Source organism: Papio anubis, chromosome X (assembly GCF_008728515.1).
Source record: "Papio anubis isolate 15944 chromosome X, Panubis1.0, whole genome shotgun sequence".
Taxonomy (NCBI): Eukaryota; Metazoa; Chordata; class Mammalia; order Primates; family Cercopithecidae; genus Papio; species Papio anubis.
Genome location: NC_044996.1, coordinates 72,778,237 through 72,790,008, shown reverse-complemented (window position 1 = coordinate 72,790,008; position 11,772 = coordinate 72,778,237). Strand labels below are relative to the sequence as shown.

Sequence of the window (11,772 nt, the reverse complement as noted above, 5' to 3'; positions counted from 1 at the left end):
CCTCCCAATGTACTGGGATTACAGGCATGAGCTACTGCTCTTGGCCACCTTTATTATATATATTTTTCTACCAAAGAAACACATGCACTCATGTGTTTATTGCAGCACTATTCACAATAGCAAATACATGAAATCAACCTAGATCCCCATCAACAGTGGACTGGATAAGGAAACTGTAGTAAGGGGAGAACTGGGGAGAACCAGGAAAGGATGTTTAGTTTGAGGCAGTGCTGAGATAGGATCATGAAGGAAGAGGTGAAGGGAATTCCTGTAAGAGTGGCACGGCGTTGTTGTCCTCTGGTCCCCAAAGAGATTAGCGAGGGCTGCCAGATATGCCTTTCCTTCATGTCCAGGGAGACTCAGGTGGTGGTTGGTATTGATAAATCCTTCAACTATGATTTTGTGTTTGACCCCTGTAATGAACAAGAAGAAGTCTTCAATATAGCAGTAGCACCACTCATAAAAGGCATATTTAAATGATATAATGCAATGGTCCTGGCCTATGGGCAGACTTGCTCTGGAAAAAAAACCTATTCAATGGGAGGTGCATACACTGCAGAGCAAGAGAATGAACCAACAGTTGGGGTTATTCCTAGGGTAATACAACTGCTCTTCAAAGAAATTGATAAAAAGAGTGATTTGGAATTTATTCTGAACGTGTCTTACTTAGAGATTTATAATGAAGAAATTTTGGATCTTCTATGCCCATCTTGTAAGAAAGCTCAAATAAATATATGGGGTGATCCTAAGGAAGGCATAAAGATTGTGGGACTCACTGGGCAGACTGTTTTAGTTGCCTTGGATACTGTTTCCTGTTTGGAGCAGGGCAACAACTCTGTGGCCTCCACAGCTATGAACTCCCAGTCATCCCAATTTCATGCCATCTTTACAATCTCCATAGAACAGAGAAAGAAAAGTGACAAGAATAGCAGCTTTCACTCCAAGCTGCATCTTGTAGACCTCGCTGAATCAGAAAGACAGAAGAAAACCAAGGCTGAAGGGGTTTGTCTAAAAAAGGGTATTAATATTAATCGAGGCCTTCTATGCTTGGGAAATGTAATCAGTGCTCTTGAAGATGACAAAAAGGATGACTTTGTGTCCTACAGCGATTCCAAGTTCACTCCACTGCTTCAGGATTCTCTAAGTGGTAATAACCATATTCTTATAATAGCCTGTGTGAGTCCTGCTGGCTCCAATCCAGAAGAAACTAAATACCCCTCACTATGATGACAGAGTAAGAAAAACCAGGAACCAACCTGTTGCTAATATTGATCCCCAGACAACTGAACTTAATCATCTAAAGCAATGGGTAAAACAGCTACAACAGCTACAAGTCTTGTTGCTACAAGCACATGGACATACCCTGTCTGGATCTATAAATGTATAACCATCAGATAATCTACAATCCCTGATGGAGAATAAAAGATTAAGTCGTGGTCTGAGCGAGGCAGCTGGTCAGACAGCCCAGATGTTGGAGAGGATCATTTTGACAGAGCAAGTGAATGAAAAAATGAACACCAACCAGGCACGGTGGCTCATGCCTGTAATCCCAGCACTTTGGGAGGCCGAGGTGGGTGGATCACGAGGTCACGACCATCCTGCCTAACATAGTGAAAACCCATCTCTACTACAAATACAAAAATTTAACGGGGCATGGTGGCGGGCACCTGTAGTCCCAGCTACTCGGGGGGCTGAGGCAGAAGAATGGTGTGAACCCAAGAGTTGGAACTTGCGGTGAACCAAGATTGCATCACTGCATTCCAGCCTGGGTGACAGAGTGAGACAATGTCTCAAAAAAAAAAATTAACGCCAAGCTAGAAGAGCTAAGGCAGCATGCAGCCTGAAAACTGGATCTTCAAAAGCTAGTGGAGGCTTTGGAAGACAGGAATTGAAATAAAATGTAGAAATAATTTGTAACCTGAAGCAATTGATTACCAAGTTATCGGATGAAAGTCCTGCTTGCATGGCTGCAGCCGTTAATACTGTGGTGGAACAAGAAGCTCAAGTGGAAACCAGTTCAGAGAGGAGCCGGTATTCTGATGCTTTTACCACTCAGCATGCTTTCTGTCAAGCTCAGATGTCGAAGGAGTTGGTTGAGTTGAATAAAGCCACTGCACTGAAAGAGGCCCTAGCTAGGAAGATGACTCAGAACATTTGCGAGCTACAGCCCATTCAGTTCCAATACCAGCATAATATAAAAAAAACTAGAACTGGAAGTCATTTATCTGCAAAAGGAAAAGGAAGAATTTGTTCTTGAACTTCAGACAGCAAAGAAGGATGTCAACCAAGCCAAGTTGAGTGTGGCCACTGAAAATATCTCCAGGAGCTGGAGGATCAAATAGCTGATCTGAGGAAGACACCGACTGAGCAGTCCAAACTTCTGAAACTAAAAGAATCCACAGAGCATACTGTCTCCAGTCTGAACCAGGAGATACGGATGATGAAAAACTAGTGGGTACAGTTAATGTGTCAAATGAAAGAGGATGCTGAGAAGTTTAGACAGTGGAAGCAGAAAAAAGACAAATAAGTAATACAGTTAAAAGAATGAGTCAGTAAGAGGCAATATGAACTTCTCAAATTTGAAAGAAACTTCAAGAAACAATCCAATGAGCTAAGATGTAAAACAGAGGAGGCAGCAGCTGCCAACAAGTGTCTCAGGGATGCTCTCCAGAAACAATGGGAAGTCGCAGATAAGCAGAAAGAGACTCAGAGCCATGGAGTGGAAGGCACTGCAACTGGAGTGAAGAATTGGCTTGGAAACAAAATTGAGGCTATGGTCACTACTCAGGAAGCCAAACGCCATCTGATGGGCTCCTTGAAGATAGAAAGATCCTGGTTCAGGGATGTGGCTCAACTCAAAGAAAAAAAAAAGGAATCTGGGGAGAATCCACCTCCTAAACTCCAGAGACATACATTCTCCCTTACTGAAGTGCGTGGTCAAGTTTCGGAGTCAGAAAATTCTATTACAAAGCCGATTGAAAGCCTAGAGACTGAAATGGAACTCAGGAGTGCTCTCAGATAGCTGAACTACAGCAGAAGCTGCTGGATACAGAAAGTGAAGATAGGCCAAAACAATGTTGGGAGAATATTGACACCATTCTGGAAGCCAACTGTGCCCTGAAATATTTGATTTGAGAGCTGGTCTCCTCCAAAATACAGGTCAGCAAACTTGAAAGCAGCCTGAAACAAAGCAAGGTCAGCTGTGCTGACGTGCAGAAGATGCTGTTTGAGGAATAAAATCATTTTGCTGAGTTGGAGACAGTTATAAGCTGAGCTGGTCAGAATGGAGAAACAGCACCAAGAGAAGGGGTTGTACCTTCTCGGCCAGCTGCAGCAGAGCCAAATTGCAGAGAAGCAGTTAGAGGAATCAGTCAGTGAGAAGGAACAGCAGCTACTGAGCACACTGAAGTGTCAGGATGAAGAACTTGAGAAGAAGCAAGTCATGTGTGAGCAAAATCAGCAGTTTTTAAGAGAATGAAATCATGAAGCAAAAACTGACCCCTGACCCTTCTCCAGGTAGCCAGTAGACAGAAATATCTTCCTAAGGATACTCTTCTATCTCCAGACTCTTCTTTTGAATATGTCCCACCTAAGCCTAAACCTCCTGTTAAACTTCCTGGAGCAAAGAATGGTCATCGAGGATCTAAAATATTGTTCAAAGCATTCTGTGAATGAGCATGAGGATGGTGATGGTGATGGTGATGAGGGGGATGATGAGTAATGGAAGCCAAAAAATTAGTTAAGGTGTCCAGGAAGAAAATCCAAGGGTGTTCCTGCAAGGGTTGGTGTGGGTGGAGGAAGCAAAATTCAGACTGTGGTGTGGACTGTAGCTGTGACCCCACAAAGTGTCAGGACCGCCAGCAAGGCAAGGATAGCTTGTGCACCATTGAATGGGCCCAGGATTCTGAAGGCTCCTTCAAACTGGAGTATCTTACTGAGGGGATCCCAGGACTGAGCTTCTTTAACCCCGTGTGTGCCACCCCCAATAGCAGGATCCGGAAAGAGATGTGTAACGTGGAGCAGGTGCTGTCAAAGAAGACTGCTCCAGTTCCCCTACCCCCTTTTGACCTCCCAGAGTTGAAACATGTAGCAACAGAATACCAAGAAAACAAGGCTCCAGAGAAGAAAGAGAAACAAACTGGCCGGCAACACCAGATTCTTCTCTGGCTTCTCCCCTATCGAACAAGAGGCCCACTGAATTTGAAGTCATCATCTCCACCCCCAGTCTCGCTTGGGAGACGTTTTCAGGTTGCAGTCAGAGGGGTTTCTTAAATGACATCCCTGGATTTCAGGTTTCTTGCTGTTGAAATAAGAAAAAGAGCATTACTGAAAAGAAGGTAAACTTTGATGGATGTTGGTCTTCAGCCTCCAGCCCCAGACTCCTACTCCGTTCTCCAGAAGGGTGCTAAGCCACCTACTGAAAAGAGAACCTACTGACATTCCTAATGACTCATCAGGAATCAGTCCTCAGTATCGTCCAGTTGTTTCTTATTTTTGAGCAGTTCAGGCTGTCTCATGACAGGGATGAGGCCAAGGCTTTCTTATTTTTTGGTTGTCCCTGCTTAACGGAGGAGACTAGCCCAGGATGGGGGCCTGGCTAAGATCTTTTACTCCAACTCAGAAATGGATTTGTGATCTTCATCTTTGCTTTCCTGACATTCTCTGAATTTTAAGTGTTTCAATAGTACTCTCAATCGTCTGCCATGTTTCTGAAGTAAATGAATTATTATTGTTATATTTTATTATACTTTTAGTTCTGGGATACATGTGCAGAATGTGCAGGTTTATTATATAGGTATACATGGGCCATGGTGACTTGCTTCACCCATTGACCCGTCATCTACATCAGGTATTTCTCCTAATGCTATCCCTCCCCTAGCCCCCCACCATCCAACGTACCCTGGTATGTGAGGTTCCCCTCCCTGCGTCCATGTGTTCTCACTGTTCAAATCCCACTTGAGTGAGAACATATGGTGTGTGGTTTTCTGTTCCTGTGTTAGTTTGCTGATAATGATGGTTTCCAGCTTAATCTATGTCCCTGCAAATACATGAACTCATCCATTTTTATGGCTGCACAGTACTGACTCGTGTATATGTGCCACATTTTCTTCATCCAGTCTATCATTGATAGGCATTTGGGTTGGTTCCAAGTCTTTGCTATTGTGAACAGTGCTGCAATAAACATTTGTGTGCATGTGTCTTTATAGTAGAATGATTTATAACACCCTGTAATGGGATTGCTGGGTCAAATGGTATTTCTGGTTCTAGATCCTTGAGGAATCGCCACACTGTCTTCCACAATGCTTGAACTAATTTACACTCCCAACAGTGTAATAATGTTCCTATTTCTCCACATCCTCTCCAGCAACTGTCGTTTCCTGACTTTTTAATGGTCTCCATTCTAACTGGTGTGAGATCGTAGCTCATTGTAGTTTTGATTTTCATTTCTCTAATGAGCAGTGATAATGAGCTTGTTGTCATTTGTTTGTTGGCTGCATGAATGTCTTCTTTTGAGAAGTGTGTGTTCATATCCTTCACCCACTTTTTGATGTTTTTCTTTTTTTGTAAATCTGTTTAAGTCCTTTGTAGATTCTGAATATTAGCCATTTGTCAGATGGATAGGTTGCAACAATTTTCTCCTATTCTGTATGTTGCCTGCTCACTCTGATGATAGATTCCTTTACTGTGTAGAAACTCTTTAGTTTAATTAGATCCCGTCTGTCAGTTTTGGCTTTTGTTGCCATTGCTTTTGGTGTTTTAGTCATGAAGTCTTTGCCCATGTCTATGCCCTGAGTGGTATTACCCAGGTTTTCTTTCTAGTTTTTTATAGCTCAGATCTTTTTTTTTTTTTTTTTTTTTTTGAGATTGAGTCTGGTTTGTCATTTAGGCGGGAGTGTAAGTGGTCGATCTCAGCTCACTGCAAGCTCCTCATTCCGGTTTACATCGCCATTCTCCTGCCTCAGCCCCGAGATGCTGGACTCACAGGCGCCCGGGCCACTGGGCCACCGGCTAGTTTTTTTTTGTATTTTTAGTAGAGATGGGTTTCACCAGGAGCACAGGATAGTCTCGATTCCTGACTCATGATCCTCAGCCTCTCACCTCGCCTCCCAAGTAAGCTGGGAATACAGGCTTGAGCCACCGCTACCGCCTATAGTTTCAGATCTTACTGCCAAGTCTCTTAATCCATCTTGAGTTAATTTTTGTATAAGGTTAAAGAAGGCATCTAGCTTCAGTTTTTGCATATACAGCCAGTTTCCCCAATACCACTATTATTAAATAGGGAACTTCCCTGCCGTTTCTTAGTCAGGATTTGTCAAAGATCAGATGGTTGTAGATGTGTGGTGTTCTTTTCTGAGGCCTGTGCTCTGTTCCATTGATCTATATATCTTGGTACCAGTACCATGCTGCCTTTAATTGACGTAGCCCAGGCAAGTAGTTTGAAGTCAGGTGGTGTGGATGCTCCAGCTTTGTTCTTTTTGCTTAAGATTCTCTGGCTATGCCGGTTTTTGGTTCCATATGAACTCCTTAAAATTAAGTTTTTTCTAATTTCATAAGAAAGTCATTGTATTTGATGAGACAATTCTTTTGAAATTCTTATGAATTCACTTTGAAGTATACATTTTCAAGATATTGATTCTTTCTATTCATGAGCATGGAAATATTTTTCCATTTGTTTACATCCTGTTTTTATTTTCTTGAGGAGTGGTTTGTAGTTCTCCTTGAAGAGGTCCTTCACATTCCTTGTAAGTTGTATTCCTAGGTATTTTATTCTCTTTGCTTAGCAATTGTGAATGGGGGTTGCTCATGATTTGGCTCTCTGTTTGGCTATTATTGGTGTATAAGAATGCATGTGAGTTTCACACATTGCTTTTGTATCCTGAGACTTTGCTGAAGTTGCTTATGAGTTCTGGGAGAGATTTGGGGTTGAGACAATAGGTTTTCTAAATATACAACATGTCATCTGCAAACAGAGACAATTTGGTTTCCTCTCTTCCTATCTGAATACCTTGATTTCTTTCCTTGCCCGATTGCTCTGACAGAACTTCTAATACTATGGTGAATAGGGTGGCAAGAGAGGGCATGCTGTCTTGTGCTGGTTTTCAAGGGAATGCTTCCAGCTTTTGCCCATTCAACATGATATTGGCTGTGGGTTTGTTATAAATACTTCTTATTATTTTGAGATATGTTCCATCAATACCGAGTTAATTGAGAGTTTTTTAGCATAAAATTGTGTTGACTTTTATCAAAGGCCTTTTCTGCATCTGTTGAGATAATAACCGTAATCTTTGTCATTGCTTCTCTTTACGTGATGGATTATGTTTATGGATTTGCATATGTTCGAACCAGCCTTGCATCCCAACGTGAAGATGTCTTGATTGTGGCCGGACAAGCTTTTGGCGTCCTCCTGGGTTAGGTTTCCTGGTATTTTATTGAAGATTTTGTGTTAATCTTCATCAGGGATATTGGCCTGAAATTTTCTTTTGTTGTGTCTCTTCAGGTTTGTTATCAGCATGATGCTGCTCTCAAAAATGAGTTAGGGAGAAACTCTTTGCTTTTTCTTTTGGTTAGAATAGTATCAGTACCCATCAGTCTGCTGTATTCAGGAGACCCATCTCACGCAAGAGAGACACACATAGGCTCAAAATAAAGCAATACAGGAATATTTATCAAACAAATGGAGAACAAAAAGCAGGGGTTGCAATCTTGAGTCTCTGATAAAACAGACTTTTAAACCATCAAAGATCAAAAGTAAAGAAGCCATTACATAATGGTAAAGGATCCAATTTAACAGGAAGAGCTAACTATCCTAAATATATATACTTGAAAATACAGGGCACTTAGATTCATAAAGCAAGTCATGAGACTTTACAAAGAGACCCAGACTCCCATACAATAATGGGAGACTCAGCACTCCACTATCAGCATTAGACAGATCAACAAGACAGAAAGTTAACAAGGATATCCAGGAATTGAACTCATCTCTGCAGCAAAGCAGACCTAATGAACATCTATAGAACTCTCCACCCCAAATCAACAGAATACATTCTTCTCCAGCACCACATTGCACTTATTCCAAAATTGACCACATAATTGGAGTAAGCTCTCACTCAGCAAATGTACAAGAACAGAAACTATAATAAACTGTCTCTCAGACCACAGTGCAATCAAGCTAGAACTCAGAACTAAGAAACTCAATCAAAACCGCTCAACTACATGGAAACTGAACAACTGCTCCTGAATCAATTCTAAGTTTTTAACAGGCGGGCTGACAAAGATATTCTTTTGAAACCGTAGACAAAGACAACGTGGGTTCAGCATGTGGCATAAAGTACCCCTAAAAGAAAGACGGGGCAAGGCTGGTACTCTCCCACATCACAATTAAGAAGAACTAAACAAAACAAATGCATTCAAAAGCCGCCAGAAGGCAAGAAATAACTAAGATCAAGAGCAGAACTGGAAGGATAGAGACACAAAAACCACATCAAAATCAATGAATCAGGGTTGGTTTTAAAAGATCAACAAATTCACAGACAACTAGCAAGGACTAATAAAGAAAGAAGAAAAGAAGAATCAAATTGGCCCTTAATAAAATATTAAAGGGATATCGACCGACCCTGAAATAAACCACCATCGAATATATAAAGCACCTCTACATAAAATAAACTAAATCTACAAGAAATGGATAATTTCCTGGACACTTACACTCTTCCAAGACTAAGCCAGGAAGAAGTTGGAATCCCTAAGATATAGTTATGTAAGGCTCCTGAGAGTGAGGCAATAATTAATAGCCTACCAGCAAAAGAGTCCAGGACCAGATGGATTCACAGCTGAATTCTACCAGAGGTACAAGGGAGCTAAGTACCATTCCTTCTGAAACTATTCAATCAATAGAAAAGAGGGGAATCTCTCTAACTCATTTGATGACAGCATCCCACATCCTGATACCAAAGCCAGCAGAGACACAACAAAAAGAATTGCAGACCAATATCCCACAGTGAACATCGATGCAAAATCCTCAATAAAATACTGGCAAACCGAGTTCAACAACACATCAAAAAGCTTATCCACCATGATCAAGTGGAGCTTCATCCATTGGATGAGGCTGGTTCAACATTAGCAAATCAATAAATAATCCAGCATATAAACAGAACCAAAGACAAAAGAACCTGATTATCTCATAGATGAAAAGGCTTTTGACAAAATTCAACAGCCCTTCATACTAAAAGCAACTCAATAAATTTGGTATTGATGGAATGTACCTCAAAATAATAAGAGCTATTTATGAAAAACCCACAGCCAATATCATACTGAATGGGCAAAAACTGGAAAAATTCTCTTTGAAAACTGGCACAAGACAGGGATGCCCTCTCTCACCACTCTATTCAACATAGTGTTGGAGTTCGGCTAGGGCAATCAGGCAAGAAAGAAATCAAAATTATTTAGTTAGGAAAAGAAAGAAGTCAAATTGTCTCTCTTTGCAGATGACATGATTGTATATTTGAAAATACATTGTCTCAGCCCAAAATCTCCTTAAGCTGATAGAAAAACCTTCAGCTAAGTCTCAGGATACAAAATTAATGTGCAAAAATCACAAAGCATTCTTATGCATCAGTAACAGAAAACAGAAGTCAAATCAGGAATGAACTTCCATTCACAATTTAGCTGAGAGAATCAAATACCTAGGAGTCAACTTACAAGGGATGGAAAAGGACCTCTTCAGGAGAACCTACAAACCACTGCTCAGTGACATGAAAGAAACAAAACAAATGGAAGCATACCATGCTAATGGATAGGAAGAATCAATATCATTGAAAATGGCCATACTGCCCAAGGTAATTTATAGATTCAATGCCATCCCCATCAAGCTACCAATATGAGTTTCTTCACAGAATTGGAAAAAACTGCTTTTAAAGTTCATGTGAACCAAAAAGAGCCCGCATCTCCAAGACAATCCTAAGTCAAAAGAACAAAGCTGGAGGCATCCACGCTACCTGACTTGAACTATACTACAGGCTACAGTAACCAAAACAGCATGGTACTGGTACCAAAACAGAGATATAGACCAATGGAACAGAACAGAGTCCTCAGAATGTACCACATCTACAGCCATCTGATCTTTGACAAACCTGGAGAAAACAAAAAGAAATGGGAAAAGGATTCCCTATTTAATAAATGGTGCTGGGAAAATTGGCTAATACATAAATGAAAGCTGAAACTGGATCGCTCATACTCATATACAAGAGTGGTCAAGATGGATTAGAGACTTAAATGGTAGACTAATACCATAAAACCTAGAGGAAAGAAACCGGTAGTACCATTCAGGACATAGGCATGGGCAAAGACTTCATGTCTAAAACACACCAAAAGCTGCTGACAGCAAAAGCCAAAATTGACAAAGCGGGGATCTCATTAAACTAAAGAGCTTCTGCACAGCAAAGCCACCATCAGGTGAACAGGCAACCCTACAGAATGGGAGAAAAATTTTGCAATCTACTCATCTGACAAAGGGCTAATATCAGAGACCTACAAAGAACTCAAACATTTACAAAGAAAAAACAAACAACCCATCAAAAAGTGGGCAAAGGATATGAACAGACAGTTCTCAAAAGAGACATTCATACAGCCAACAGACACATGAAAAATGCTCATCATCACTGGCCATCAGAGAAATGCAAATCAAAACCACAATGAGTACCATCTCACTGGATTAGAATGGCGATCATTAAAGTCAGAAAGGAAACAACAGGTGCTGGAGAGGATGTGGAGAAATAGGAACACTTTTACACTGTTGGTTGGGATTGTAAACTAGTTCAACCATTATGGAAAACGTGAGTTCTGAAGGATCTATAACTAGATGTACCATATGACCCAGCCATCCCATTACTGGGTATATACCCAAAGGATTATAAATCAAGCTGCTGCTATAAAGACACATGCTGCATTATGTTTATTGTGGCACTACAATAGCAAAGAGTTGGAATCAGCCAAATGTCCATCAGTGACAGACTGGATTAAGAAGAAAATGTGGCACATATACACCATGGAGTGCTATGCAGCCATAAAAGGATGAGTTTGTGTCCTTTGTAGGGACATGGATGCAGTTGAAACCATCATTCTTAGCAAACTATCACAAGAACAAGAAAACCAAACACATGTTCTCACTCATAGGATTCGGGAAGGGGAACATCACACTGGGGCCTATGTAGGGGAGGGGTGTGGTTGAAGGAGGAGGGATTGCATTGGGAGTTATACCTGATGTAAATAGCCGAGTTGATGGGTGCTGACGAGTTGATGGGTGCGAAAAGCACAACAACATAGCACAAGCCATATGTATGGCACAAACCTGCACGTTAGTACGTATGCCTAGAACTTAAAGTATAATAATAAATAAATAAATAAATAAATAAATAAATAAATAAATATATGATGGTATATTAGTACCACAAAATACAAGTCAGCAATAAAAAGGAACAAACTATTGATATGTGCAACAACATGGAACAACCTCCAGAAAATTATACTGATTGAAAAAGGCCAATATTAAAAGGATTTATACTGAAAAAAAAAAAAAAAAAAAAAGAAGTGATGGTACTAGTTCCTCTTTGTACCTTGGGTAAGAGTTGGCTGTGAAGCCATCTGGTCCTGGGTTTTTTTTGATTGGTAAGCTATTAATTACTGCCTCAATTTCAGGACTTGTCATTGGTCTATTCAGGGATATGACTTCTTCCTGACTTAGTCTTGGGGGATGTATGTGTCTGGAATTTATCCATT

At 40.7% G+C, this 11,772-nt stretch overlaps 1 pseudogene; it reads left to right on the top strand.

Moving 5' to 3' along the window:
• The first annotated feature begins 236 nt into the window (after positions 1-236).
• Positions 237-4,198, top strand: LOC116271795 (annotated as a pseudogene).
• Positions 4,199-11,772: the final 7,574 nt, after the last annotated feature.